This window comes from Pongo abelii, chromosome 10, assembly GCF_028885655.2.
Source record: "Pongo abelii isolate AG06213 chromosome 10, NHGRI_mPonAbe1-v2.0_pri, whole genome shotgun sequence".
In the NCBI taxonomy this organism is placed as follows: domain Eukaryota; kingdom Metazoa; phylum Chordata; class Mammalia; order Primates; family Hominidae; genus Pongo; species Pongo abelii.
In genome coordinates this window covers 113,426,733-113,439,918 of record NC_071995.2, presented here as the reverse complement: position 1 = coordinate 113,439,918, position 13,186 = coordinate 113,426,733, and the positions used below count along the sequence as shown (strand labels likewise).

The following is a 13,186-nucleotide window of genomic DNA, read 5'->3' as shown; positions in this document are numbered from 1 at the left end:
TGGCCCAGGGAGTGGATATATGATCCAATAGAGCCAATCAGAACTATTCCTTGGGATTTTATACAGACAGCAAGAGGTAGGAGACTTCCTTTTACTCTGTGGTTGCATGTTGAGAGGATGTTGAGTTGGTGCTTTCTACACCCATAATTGCCCCTCCTCCACCACAATGGGAGACACATAGGTGAAGAAGATGAGGATGAGCCAGCAGCCTCCAGGGAGGAGCAAAGCCAAAAGAGAGAAAGAAAGAGGGAGGGAGGGAGGGAGGGGGGGAGAGAGAGAGAGAGAGAGAGAGAGAGAGAGAGATCCTCATGCCATCAGTTGACTTGCATTCACTGTCTGCAACCAGCTCCTGCTTCAACCTTTCCAGTAACAGAGCTCATTATTCCTACTTTTGCCTAAGCTAATTTGCATTGGGTTTCCTGCATTTATTATGCTTTCCACCTACTGTGAGTAGAGACACAAGGAAATGACTTCTTTTCTTGTCTTCTTTTAGATAATATTTCATGGCAGAGAGCCCTTGATGCTGATCATTTAATTATTTTTTCCTTTTCTTAAAAAATGTTTTTTTTTTTTTTGAATAGAGACAGGATCTCGCCATGTTGCCTAGGCTAGTCTCAAACTCTTGGGCTCAAGTGATCCTCCTACCTTGGCTTACCAATGTGCTGGGATTACAGGCATAAGCTGCGACGCCTGGCCTTTTTTTTTTAAAAAAAATACAGAGTCTTGTTCTATTGCCCAGGATGGAGTACAGTGGCATGATCACAGTTCACTGCAGTCTCAACCTCCTGGGCTCAAGCAATCCTCCTGCCTCAGTCCCCCAAGTATCTGGGACTACACATTTACACCACCATGTCCAGCTAATTTTTGAATTTTTTGTGCAGACAGGATCTCACTATATTGCCCAGGCTGATCTCAAACTCCTGGCCTCAAGTGATTCCCCCACCATGGCCTCCCAAAGTGTTGGGATTATAGGTGTGAGCCACTGTGTCTGGCCTATTTAATTATTTCATATTTACCACCTAGCAGAGTGACATGGAATACTAGTGACATTTACCTTTTACTTTTAACACTACTCTCTCCTCAGGACACACTGGCATTAGAGGTGAGAGAGGCTGGGTTAGGGGGCATACGAGACCCATTTCATGTCACACTCAGGACTAACCACTGCACTGATGCCTTCCCAAAATGCAGGCCTTGTGGTAAACATATTGGTCTTCTCTCTGATGCATAGGAACTTTTTTTGCCCCCTTGAAAATCTGATTTCTTTTGCCTGTCTCCCCTGCCCCAAGTCTATCAGACATGCCTGTACATACCTCAATCCAATTTCTTTCTTTTTTTCTTTCCGTCCTTTTTTTTTTTTTTTTTTTTGAGACAGAGTCTTGCTCTGTCATCCAGGCTGGAGTGCAGTGGTGTGATCTCGGCTCACTGCAACCTCCACCTCCCGGGTTCAAGTGATTCCCATCCCTCAGCCTCTCAAGTAGCCAGGCGCCTGCCACCACACCTGGCTATTTTTTGTATTTTTAGCAGAGATGGGGTTTTACCATGTTGGCCAGGCTGGTCTTGAACTCCTGGCCCCACGTGATCCGCCAGCCTCAGCCTCCCAAAGTGCTGGCATTACAGGCGTGAGCCATCGTACCCAGGCAATCCAATTTCTAATAATCATAACTTCTATTTATTGAGAGTATACAGTTTCTTCATTACCTAAACACTTCACCTATACTAATTCAGTTGGTCATCATAAAATCCTATAAGTCAAAATATTGCTAACATCTAAGTGGTGAGAAACAAAGCTGAGATATGTGTCCAAGTTCAACATAGGTGGTAAGTGGTGAAGCCAGGTGGAGTGACTACAGAGTCCTTCACACTTTTTCTTTCTTTTCAGTTTCTTTTTACCTTTCATTATGATTATTTTCAAGCATACACAAAAGTAGAAAGAATAAGGTAATAATCACCTAGCTTCAACAATAATCATTATTTTGCCATTTGTGTTTCATCATTTCTCCCTCTTTTTGTTTTGGTGGTTTTTGTTTTTTTTTTTTTTTTTTGATGGAGCCTCACTCTGTCACCCAGGCTGGAGTGCAGTGTCATGATCTGAGCTCACTGCAACCTCTGCCTCTCAGGTTCAAGCGATTCTTGTGCCTCAGCCTCCTGAGTAGCTGGGACCACAGGTGCGCACCACCACACTCAGCTAATTTTTGTGCCTCAGCCTCCCAAGTAGCTGGAATTACAGGCATGTGCCATCAAGCCTGGCTAATTTTTGTATTTTTAGCAGAGATAGGGTTTCACTATGTTGTCCAGGCTGGTCTTGACCTCCTGACCTCAAGTGATCTACCTGCCTCGGCCTCCCAAAGTGTTGGCGTCTGAGCCACCGTGCCCCGCCAGATTTTCTTTTTTTTTTGAGACAGAGTCTCGCTCTTGCCCAGGCTAGAGTGCTCACTGCTGCCTCTGCCACCTGAGCTCAAGCAATCCTCCCACCTCAGCTTCCCGAGTAGCTGGAACTACAAACATGTGCCCTCCCACCAGGCTATTTTTTGTATTTTTGCAGAGATGGGGGTCTCACTATTTTGCCCTGACTGGTCTTGAAATCCTGGGCTCAAGTCGTCCACCCGCCTCAGTCTCCCAAAGTGCTGGGATTACAGACATGAGCCACCGTACCCGGCCTACAATTTCAGATTTTAAAGTTTAGTTCACTAATCAATTTTTAGTTGATTTTTGTTTATGCTGTAAGATAAGGGTCAAGTTTTATTCTTTTCCATGTGGATATTGTTTTTCCAATACTATTTATTGAAGAGACTATTCTTCTGCCATCGCATCTTCTTGGTGGCCTTGTTGAAAATTAGTTGATAGTACATGCTTGGGTTTATTTCTTGTCTCTCTTCTGTTCATTGTTCTATGTGTCTGTTTTTAAAGCATATAGAGTTTTTGTTTGTTTGTATGTTTTTGTTTCTGAGATGGAGTCTTGCTCTGTTGCCCAGGCTGGAGTGCAGTTGTGTGATCTCAGCTCACTGCAGCCTCTGCCTCCTGGGTTCAAGCAATTCTTGTGCCTCAGTCTCCTGAGTAGCTGGGACCACAGGCACATACCCCCACACCTGGCAAATTTTTGTATTTTTAGTAGAGATGGGGTTTCACTATGTTGGCCAGGCTGGTCTTGAACTCCTGACCTCAAGTGATCCACCTGCTTCGGCTTCCCAAGGTGCTGGGATTACAGGCGTGAATCACTGCACCCAGCCCACGTATAGGCTTTTGAATGTGACTTACTTTACTTAGCATACTGCTTTTGCCATTCATCCATGTTATTGAGTCTATCAGTAGTTTGTTACTTTATATTGCTGGGTAGCATTTTATTGTATGGCTGTATGGGTCAAATGGTGTTTTCAGTTCTAGATCTTTGAGGAATTGCCACACTGTCTTCCACAACCATTTTGCATTTCTATCAGCCATGTATGAGAGTTCTAATTGCCCTCTATTTTGCTTTCATTTAATACTCAAATATGTTTTTTAATCTAAAATGCCTTTCTATGGTTTATTTATTTGAGTCAGAATCTATAAAATAACCACATGTGGTATTTAGTTAATATGTCAGTTAAGTCTCTTTTAATTAGTAATAATTTTCCTTCCTCTTCCTCTCTTTAATGTCATGCATTTATAAGGAACCAAGTCATTTATTCTAAATTTTCCACATTCTGGACTAGGTTGATTGCATTCTTGTTTCCTTTGTCCCCTCTATTTATCATGATCCAAATTCTGAATGTGAAACTTGACTAGTCCCAAGCTTAATTTATTTTTTGACAAGAGTAATTCATAGGTGGTATTATATATTACTGGTTGATTATATCAGAAATACCAAATACCTACTGTCTGGTTGGTAAAAGTCCAACTCATCTATTATGAAGTTTACAATCAAATTTTCATTGAATTATTTTATCAGTCATCGCTAATTATTGCCTAGTTCTGTTATCCCATTAGGAGATGCAAAATGATTTTATATGTCTATCTTCTGCATCTATGAAACGGAATTCTTATATAAAGAACTATCCCTCCTCACCTATTTATTTACCATGAAATATAGTTTGGACAGAGCTGGGAGCAGTGGCATGCACCTGTAGTAGCAGCTACTCCAGAGGCTAAGGTGGGAGGATTCCTTGAGCCCAGGAAGTCGAGGCTGCCGTGAACTATGGTTGCACCACTGTACTCCATCCAGGGTGACAGAGACCCTGTCTCATAAACAACAACAACAAATATACCATTTGAACAGAGAAGGCAGGATAAATGCTTCATTACTTCTTTTTTGTTATTTACTAGTGTCTAGTAGGATGAGTTGCTGCCATAGCAAATTCAAAAGAGGACCAAAGATATTTTTTCTGTATTATTGTAAATTCATAATTTTCTATATTTGAATTCTAATTTTTGAAGAAAGTTCAAAATCTTTTCCACAGGTCGCATTCAAATCAGATGGTATGGCTAGACCCTTGTTTGAAGTCCTCTAGGCATTTCCCAACAGTTTAGGTGACATTGTCAGCCAAGGCTCACTGCGGAACATGCTATGTCCTTCTCTACCCAGGCTTGTCTGAGTCTCATCTCTGGACCAGCTGAGAGACCTTGATACAGATGCCTTTTCCTTTCCCCAAGCCATAATACAGAATGTCAGTATGATTTTTTATTTACTTAACTTAGCTAGTTTGAGTTGAGTAAATGAAGCCAAAACAGAGAATTTTTGTCTGTAACCGGGAGCTCCCAAGGGTAGGTCAAGATTTTGGTCTATGTTGTATTGAGTTCCAGGGATGTCATCAGAATTCCATCTCTCTCTCAATTCCTGGCTGTTGAGAATTTGTGTTGGTTTCATTCTAGAGCAGGCTGTGTTTGCAAAGGGGCCCTAGAAGCTCTTACACAGCCTGTGGGGTCATTGTTAGGCTCCTTCATATTCAACCACTTATTATGGACGAAAAGCATACTCATCATCAATACATGGAGGTTATTAGCTGCACAATGAATTATAATCATGCAATTTTAAAGTTTCATAATCATTAGTTCTAAGCTTTACCAAGTGAGTTGTGACTCAGATACTCAGCAGTACCACAATCTCTAATAGGTTCTTACCCACAGGTGCTTTGTCTCTGCCTGGGAATTCATCTGTTGCAGGTGTGTGCTTGGACGGTGTCAGGAGTTGGCTAGAAGTGGCTGGGAGATGGTATCCCAGGGGCAGCCCTCAATTAGTAATAAGCAGGAGTTCAAGGATAAATTCCCCAGTTCCTCATTTGTCAGCAAGACATCAACTTACAGAGTCTCCCAGAAGTCTCCAGGAGTGCCGAGACCAACTCGGTCGGAGAGACTCTAACCCAGTGGCGTCAGAGGAATTAAAGACACACACACAGAAATATAGAGTTTGGAGTGGGAAATCAGGGGTCTCACAGCCTTCAGAGCTGAGAGCCCGAAACAGAGATTTACCCACATATTTATTGACAGCAAGCCAGTGATAAGCATTGTTTCTATAGATTATAGATTAACTAAAAGTATTCCTTACGGGAAATAAAGGGACAGGCTGAAATAAAGGGATGGGTTTGGCTAGTTATCTGCAGCAGGAACATGTCCTTAAGGCACAGATCACTCATGCTATTGTTTGTGGTTCAGGAAGGCCTGTAGCAGTTTTCTGCCCTGGGTGGGCCAGGTGTTGCTTGCCCTCATTCCGGTAAACCCACAACCTTCAGCATGGGCACCATGGCCATCACAAACATGTCACTGTGCTGCAGAGATTTTGTTTATGGCCAGTTTTGGGGCCAGTTTATGGCCAGATTTGGGGGCCTATCCCCAGCAGAGGAGAATTGAGTCCCAGCTGCCCACAGTGGTCACCTGCTCATTAATGAATGGAACTTGTGTTGGCTTCTTTCCTTATCTGTCTCAATCCCCAGCTCTACTAGTGGTGCTTCCAGGGGTCCCTCCCAAATAGATTAAATGCCCTCAAATCTTTATCCCCAACTCAGGAGGAATTCTGCCTAAGACAAATCATAATTTAATATACAAAATGTTTCTTTTTTTTTTAATGTAGCAAACAAGATACACACAAATTGGAAATATTACCACTTCTAATATTGGTACTCAAACATAGACTTATTACTGTTACACGATTTTTATTTCTTTCTGGTAAATAACTTTACCTGCCTAGATTCAGGAGTCATATTGAAATGTCAGACTTATTGCAGGTTAGGTGAAGATGGGATGATGGTTGACAATTGAGGACTGGGGACATGGGACCTGGACAAACTTTCAAAAGCCTCTTCCCAGTTAGACAGCCCCCTTTTAGTGTTACATCATTTGGCTCTTCACAGGAAGAGCTGTCTGAATGATCAGCTCCAACCAAATCAAATAAATGTTGATGATTTTATAATCCAGTACAAAAGACAGCACACACCAACCAAGTGCTGTTTAGATTATTTTACTGATATAAATGTAAGGATAAGTAAGTGCATGTTTATATATGTGACATATATCATATATACATATATAAGAATATTTATTATATATTCTGTTTATATATGTTTTATATATAGTTTTTTTTCTCTTGCTAGGATGTCTTATATATTTAATCTATATTTATTACTATTATTTAAAAATTTTTTTTTGTTGAGACAGAGTCTTGCTTTGTCACCCAGGTTGGAGTGCAGTGGCATGATCTTGGCTCACTGCAGACTCGACTTCCCTGAGCTCAGGTTATCCTCCCACCTCAGCCTCCCGAGTAGCTGGGATCACAGACATGTGCCACCGCGCCTGGCTAGTTTTTGTATTTTTAGTAGAGACAGGGTTTCACCATGTTGCCCAGGCTGATCTTGAACTCCTGAGCTCAAGCAATCACCCACCTTGGCCTCTTAAAGTGCTGGGATTACAGGTATGAGCCACAGTGCCCAGCCCAATGTATATTTATAACATTCCCCACAATCATCTTGGGTAGGCACCAAGACCTTTAAAAACATAGAAATTAAAAGTGAAAGGAAGGCTAGAAAACTATAAAAAACTCAACACCCTTTTAAACAACATTTTTAACTGTCATAGAATGCAAATAATATAAAGTTTACCATCTGAACCATTTTAAGCATATAGTGCAATGGTGTTAAGTATATTCACATTGTTGTGCAGCTGATCTTCAGAATATTTTTATCTGGCCAGGTGTGGTGGCTCACACCTGTAATCCCAGCACTTTGGGATGCCGAGGCGGATGAATCACCTGAGGTCAGGAGTTCGAGACCAGCCTGGACAACATGGTGAAACCCTGTCTGTACTAAAAATACAAAAATTAACTGAGCATGGTGGCGGGCACCTGTAGTCCTAGCTATTCAGGAGGCTGAGGCAGGAAAATCACTTGAACCCAGGAGATGGAGATTGCAGTGAGCCGAGATTACACCACTGCACTCCAGCCTGGGTGACAGAGTGAGACTCCATCTCAAAAGAAGAAAAAAAAAAGAATATTTTCATCTTGCAAAACTGAAACTCTATACCTGTTTAATCAATGGCCACCACCATTCCACTTTCTGTTTCTATGACTTTTGACTATTTTAGATACCTCATATGAAGGTATTTGTCCTTTTGTGACTGGCTTATTTCACTCAGCATAATATTCTCAAGGTTCATCTGTGTGGCAGCATGTGTCAGAAATTCCTTCCTGGCCAGGCGCAGTGGCTCATGCCTGTAATCCCAGCACTTTGGGAGGTCAAGGCGGGCGGGTCACTTGAGGTCAGGACCTCGAGACCAGCCTGGCCAATGTGGTGAAACCCCGTCTCTACTAAAAATAAAAAAATTAGCTCAGTGTGGTGGTGGGTGCCTGTAATCCCAGTCACTTGGGAGGCTGATGCAGGAGAATTGCTTGAACCTGGGAGGTGGAGGTTGCAATGAGTGGAGATTGCGCCACTGCCTGGGTGACAGAGCAGGACTCCATCTCAAAAAAAAAAAAAAAAAAAAAAAGAGAGAGAAAGAGAGAAATTCCTTCCTTTTTAACACAGAATCATATTACATGTTTTTTTAAAAAGCCTCTTAAAATGTTTATTCTTGTCAGAATAGCTGAAGATTTTCTGTTAAGTATTTTGGTTTATTATTATAGTAAGCCTTCCCTCCCTTGAAAAATCCATTCAAAATATCACAATCCTTGAGATAAATAATTTTGACCAAAAAACCATCCTGAATTTTTTTTTTTTTTTTGCAAGACATAGTCTTGCTCTGTCTCCCAGGCTGGAGTGCAATGGTGCAATCTTGGCTCACTGCAACCTCCACCTCCCGGGTTCAAGTGATTCTCCTGCCTCTGCCTCCCCAGTGGGGATTACAGGTGTGCACCACCACATTCAGCTAATTTTTGTATTTTCTAGTAGAGATGGGATTTCACCATGTTGGTCAGGCTGGTCTCGAACTCCTGACCTCATGATCCGCCTGCCTCGGCCTCCCAAAGTGCTGAGATTACAGGCATGAGCCACTGCGCCCGGTCCTGATTTTTTTAAAGAAAAAAATTATAGAATTCCTTTAGTTTGATAAATAGAAATCATCTCTTCTTGTTCTATTCTGGTGAACAATGCATTTTATACAGTAAAGAATCCAGTCATTCATTGGCAAACCAAAGGTGAGAACCCTTCGTTTACCTGTTCTACTCAAACACAGTGCAACACTGCCATGTTCATACATACTTAAAAAAATAATTACCAACCCTCTTCCGGCAGACAAAGTTTTGGAATAACAAGAGCATTGCTTAATGTTCGAATCCAGTCACTTACTGGCAAACCAAAGGTGAGAACCTTTCCTTTTTTTTTTAAAATTATACTTTAAGTTCTAGAGTACATGTGCACAACGTGCAGGTTTGTTACATATGTAAACATGTGCCATGTTGGTGTGCTGCACCCATTAACTCATCATTTACATTAGGTGTATCTCCTAATGCTATCCCTCCCTCTTCCCCCAACCCCACAACAGGCCCCAGTGTGTGATGTTCCCCTTCCTGTGGGTGAGAACCCTTCCTTTACCTGCTTTACTCAAACACAGTGCAACAGTGCCATGTTCATATATACTTTAAAAAAGTGATTACCAACCCTCTTCTGGCAGACAAAGTTTTGGAATAGCAAGAGCATTGCTTAATGTTCGAACTGCATCTGTCTCCTGTTTCTTTTTCAGGAGAGACGCATGGGCATTGGTAGCCATGCCCAAAGCCAGCTTCTTCTCATTGTTTCTTCAGTCTGTTCTAGCACCTTTTGCCAGAAGCAACTGGACAATATCTGCATAACTCTTCCAGGCAGCAGCATGCAAAGCTGTGTCTTCCAACTTGTTCTGTTGTTTCAGTTAAATACTCGGTTGAGTAAATAGCATTTCCACTATATCTCTGAGATCCCCATGACAAGCCTAGTCTAAGGCAGTGCTTCCAGCCTTGTCTAAGCCATTAACACCCACTCGGTTGTCCAAACACTCTTGCAACCAACTCAAGTTGCCTCTTTTTGCTACTTCATGCAATAGATTGTCAATGGATTGCCTGCTCGGCCACATAGTTGCTTGGAGTTAGTCCAGTCCTGCCTTTGGAGGTGCCTTTCCACGAATTTTCATCATTCATGTCAGTAACGTAGATGATATCACCTTCCTCAAAGCATGGTTCATCTGGAGTTCTGGGTTCAAATGTATAGAGGGCTCTGAAGACTTTATCTTACCCTGGTTTGACCAGTTTGGGTGGCAGCTTTGACATCTCACTTCCTTGAGCTGCAAATTCTAAAGACGACACTGAAAAGCCCACTGCTTGCCTGCTACCTGGCACTGCAAGCACCTCAAGTTTACTTTTTGTCTGGTTTACAGTCATGTGCCTTCAAGGACTGGCACCCACCCTTGGCTCTCGATGTTATTTCATTGTATGGATATACTACATCTTGTTTATCTACTTACCCACTGGGGAACACTTGGCTTCCTTCCACTTTTGGCTATTGTGAATAATGCTGCTATGAATATAAATGTATAAATACCTCTTCAAGTCCTGCTTTCAGTTCTTTTGGGCGTATACTTAGAGTGGAACTGCTGGATTCAACACCCTTCATTTTTAATTTTTACAAGCCTCTTCCCTCTGAGAGCACCAGCTGGAGTTTGCCACAGAGAAAATGAGCAAGAATGAGCTGACCTTTGTTCTGGGGTTTCTGTTAAGGCCAGTTCTAAATGAACTTTGAGACCCTCTTGCGGGACTACCCTAGGAACACTTTTTGCCATAACTTGTTCTCAGATTACGGAGTCTTCTCTTCCTCAACTGCCCCCAATTTACCACCATATTTCCTCTGTTCTCAAAGTCAGCCACTAAGGCTGCTAGTCCTTCATTGGATCTTCATGGACATCTGGATAAAGTTCAAACTCTTTAGCAAGGCAAACAGGAGTACTGTATTTGTAATCCGGTTCTTGCCTACCTCTTTAGACTTATGTCTGAGTGTTCCTACAGATGCATGGCATTTTGAGATGGAATGAGGTGTCAGGAATGAGTAATGAGGCTCAGGAATGGGAAGACAGTCAGCAATGCATGTATATGTACATGTATACAATTATAAAACATTTGTGCATGTGTGTCTGTGTGCGTATGTGTATGGGTGTATAGACAGATAAACTAATTTTTTTTGCCACCATGCCAGGCTAATTTTTTAATTATTTTTATTTTTAGTAAAGATGGGGTCTCACTATGTTTTCCAGCTTGTCTCTTACTCCTGGGCTCAAGTGATCCTCCTGCCTCAGCCTCCTAAAGGGCTGAGATTACAGGTGTGAGCTGCCATGGCTAGCTGATAAATAGACTAGTTTTATATAAATGAAGTCATTCTCTATATGTATATATATTTAAATTTATCTTATTTATTTATTTATTTATTTTTTTGAGACAGAGTCTCACTCTGTGGCCCAGGCTGGAGTGCGGTGGCATGATCTTGGCTCACTACAACCTTTGCCTCCTAGGTTCAAGCGGTTTTCCTGCCTCAGCCTCCCAAGTAGCTGGGATTACAGGCACGCACCACCATGCCTGGCTAAGTTTTCGTCTTTTTAGTAGAGATGGGGTTTCACCATGGTGGTCAGTCTGGTCTCAAACTCCTGACCTCAATTAATTCACCTGCCTCAGCCTCCCAAAGTGTTAGGATTGCAGGCATGAGCCACTGCACCTGGCCTCATTCACTGTATAATTTTAAAACTTGTTACTATAAAATATTTCAAGCATAAGCAAAGATAAAGAAAATAGCTAAATAAATCTCCATTTATTCATCATCCACCTTACCAACTCACGGCCATCTTGTTTCATTGATACTTCGAGCCTCTCCTCCTTCAATTATTTTGAAGCAAATCCCACATGTCATATTATTTTTATGCTTAATATCTCTATTAATAGTAGTATCTTAATAGTACTTAATAGTATATATCTCTAAAAGATAAGAACTCATTTTTAAAATAAAGGCTTTAAGATCACTCTTGGTGTTGTACATTCTATTGGGTTTGGACAAATGTGTAACAACATGTATTCACCTTATGGTATCATAATCAGAAGTTTTGCTGCCTTAAAAATCCTCTGGAATAGGGGTCCCCAGTCCCTGGACGATGAACTGGTTCCTGTCCATGGCCTGTTAGAAAATGGGCCACACAGCAGGAAGTGAGCAGAGGGTGAGCAAATGAAGCTCCATCTGTATTTTCAGCCGCTCACCATCACTCGCCTAACCACCTGACTCTGCCTCTTGTCAGGTCAGTGGCTGCATTAGATTTTTTTTTTTTTTTTTTTTTTTTTTGAGACAGAGTCTTGCTCTGTCACCCAGGCTGGAGTGCAGTGGTGCGATCTCGGCTCACTGCAGTCTCCACCTCCCAGGTTCAAGCAATTCTCCTGCCTCAGCCCCTTAAGTAGCTGGGATTACAGGTGTGTGCCACCATGCCCAGCTAATTTTTTGTGTTTAGTGGAGACAGGGTTTCACCATGTTGGCCAGGCTGGTCTCAAACTCCTGACCTCAGGTGATCCACCCACCTCAGCCTCCCAAAGTGTTGGGATTACGGGTGTGAGCCACTGCACCCAGCCTGCATTAGATTCTCATAGGAGCACAAACCATATTGTGAACTGCGCATGCAAAGGATCTAGCTTGCGTGCTCCTTATGAGAATCTAATGCCTGATGATCTGTCACTGTCTCCCATCACCCATAGATGGGACCATCTAGTTGCTGGAAAACCAGCTCAGGGCTCTCATTGATTCTACACTGTGGTGAGTTGTATAATTATTTCATTATGTATTACAACATAATAATAATTGAAATAAAGTGCACAAGAAATGTAATGCGCTTGAATCATCCTGAAACCATATCCACCACCCCCACCACCCTTGCCCTGTCCATTGAAAAATTGTCTTCTACAAAACCAGTTCCTGGTACCAAAAAGGTTGGGGACCGCTGCTCTAGAACTCATTTATTTATTTATTTTCTTCAATTAACCCAAAAGCTAGATAGAACTCTTAAAACATAACCACAGTGTCATTACCATAATAATTCCTTAACAACATCAAGTATCTAAACAATTCTTAAATTTTCTTAAATGCAGCTGGGCCCCGGGCTCACACCTGTAATCCCAGCCCTTTGGGAGGCTGAGGCAAGAGGATTGCTTGAGCCCGGGAGGCCGAAGCTGCAGTGAGCTATGATTGTGCCACTGCACTCCAGGCTGGGCAGCAGAGCAACACCCTGTCTCAAGAAAAAAAAATTCTAAATGCTTTTTTATTTTTTAACAACCTGTTTGAATCAAGATCCAAATAAAAGTCAGATGTTGTTTTTGGTTAATATATCTCCCAAGACACTTTTGATCTATAGACTCTTGCTATCTGTTTCTATAGCTCTGTATTTATCTATAGCTAGATACAGAGATGTAAACCTAAATAGAGATCTGATTGCATTTATTTGTATGTATTGTGTTATTTTCTTTTTGTCCTATAGAGTTTTCCCCAGTCTGGGCTTTCCTGACTGAATCTCTGTGCTATCATTTTGCCCCCACATGTTTTATGAATTGATAGTTAAGTCTAGGGGCTTGATCAGATTCAAGTCCAATTTTTGTTTTTGTTTGCAAAACTACTTCACAGGTGGTGTCTGTTCTTCCATTAGAAGGTACATTACACCTGCTTGTGTATCTTTTGTGATGTTAGTGGACACTGACCATCAGTGCCAAAACTCATTAGTTCATAGGGTGCAAAATGGT

General features: G+C 41.8%; 1 pseudogene; it reads right to left on the bottom strand.

Annotated features, from left to right (window-relative positions):
* Positions 1-9,051: 9,051 nt before the first annotated feature.
* LOC100454839 (osteoclast-stimulating factor 1-like) lies at positions 9,052-9,700 on the bottom strand (annotated as a pseudogene).
* Positions 9,701-13,186: the final 3,486 nt, after the last annotated feature.